Raw genomic sequence first — 2,060 nt, 5'->3', positions numbered from 1 at the left:
TTCTAAGATTTAATACACAATTTATGATTATAGATTTCTTATTACCATGTCTCTTTTAATTTCTGTTGTTTGAGAAAATACCTAAATTTCTTAATTTACTTCAAAATTGAAATGAGCCCAAACTATCTGCTTATATTTTAAAAAGTTCAACAAAATATAAGTGGTTCCTCACAACCTCTTGGACCATTGATTTTGAAGGATAACGGGTGCAATTATATTAAATAACTTACTTTTGTTTATTCACAACAATATTGTGACAGTGTTACGCTAATCATTTATTTGGTTGTGTTATGTAGTTCCTTCAATTTCTAAAAAAAATAAACTCTTATATTTGTATATATATTATCACAACTCATAACATGGTATTAAAAAGAAGTAAAATTGTCTCATTTATCACATTCTTTGTCGTTTAATAAAAGGCTTGAAAATTTATCGTTAAACATCTTAAGGGCCTTCACAGTAAAAACCAACCTAAGTTACTTTTGGTATTGACAGAAGTTTTCTGATTTGTTTTCAGAGCGGTAGAACTTGTTGAATTCCTAAACAAATCTATATGACATAGTCTATTAACATACTTAGTAGCTTATACAAGATGATAACTACTAATAATTTGAGTGACCACATTCTCTTATTTGTAATTCAGAGGTCCGGGATGCAAATTGACTCTAAAAACAAGAATCTTTATTTGGAATTATCAATTACACTTCTTTACATATATTTCAAGAATCAAAACCGATGATCTTCCCATAAACATTAAACTATTTATAAAACTTGACTATTTATAAATATTCAATTATGTATGTGGTATTCTTTCGGACAATACGACAAACACTTGGAATGCACTAATAGTTGTTCACATCTAACTCAGATCTAACTCAGGAGAAAACAAACATATATTTCAAATAACTTGAATTGTAATATATCAATCAAAAATAAATAATATATGGAGACTGACCTGGTTTATCCACAGAGGAGAAGCAGCAAAGTCAGAGCAACTAGCAACAAAGTAACTGGGTAAACACTCCTACGGGTAAAATAATAATAGAATTAGGATCTCAATTGGAAATCTCACATTTAGATGGTTTTATTAATAATAACCTGAATATAAAAATATAAAAATAATGATGTGTTAATTTTTTTTAAACAATGTGTTAATTATTGTTAACAGTCCCTGGTGAATGACCCATAAGTAAGCGATGCCCGGGAGCTGGACAAGTCAGCATATAATTTTTATTAATGAATTTTGAATTATAACAATTTTATTTATACCCACTAACAATTGATGCCTTTAAAAATTGGTAGATAAAAATAATGTTTTATCTACCAATTTATATTGGTAGGTAATATATTGGTAGGTAAACGTCAGATTTCTTGTAGTGGAAGCCATCCCAAGACCACCTTTCTCAAATGGAACTCGAGATTGTTCATCATCAATTTGAATATTTATTCTCCTTGAACACACTTTCCCATTTCTTTTTTATGATTCTTGATCTCATCTTCCAGTTCCTTGATCTTTTTAGCTTACTTAAACATTTCAATTAAACTAGTTGATTTGCTCAATTCGATTTCCTCCAAATATGCATTTTGAGCCTTGAGATCAGTTCTCAGCGAAGTTTGTTCTTTTGTGAGTGTGTCATTCCTTCTCAGAATTTACTTGTTATTTCCTTGAAGTTGAACAATATGTTCTTTGTGATTTTCTATCATTCCAACATTTGATTTAGAATCTATTAGATCTGAGATGACTTTTAGGAGACGAACATCTTCCTATTCTAATTAATAATTCTCATTTTTTAAATTCATAAGTTTAATCATAGATTGATTATTTTTGTCCTACAAGGTTAGTTCATCTAAAGAAAAATTATCACTATGTACATTAACACTAAAGGAATTTACCTCACTATTTGATTCTGAACCATTGTAATCAGTTTCACAAGATTCCTCAAGTCCAACAAGAGCTATGTTAATCATCTCTTCACTTGACTCTTCAGAATCTGAATCTTCTTCATCACTCCAAGTCAAAAGTGCCTTAGATTTCCTTTTATCTTTGAAGTCACCTTGTT

This window comes from Apium graveolens, chromosome 5 (assembly GCF_009905375.1).
Source record: "Apium graveolens cultivar Ventura chromosome 5, ASM990537v1, whole genome shotgun sequence".
In the NCBI taxonomy this organism is placed as follows: domain Eukaryota; kingdom Viridiplantae; phylum Streptophyta; class Magnoliopsida; order Apiales; family Apiaceae; genus Apium; species Apium graveolens.
This window is presented reverse-complemented; position numbering follows the sequence as displayed.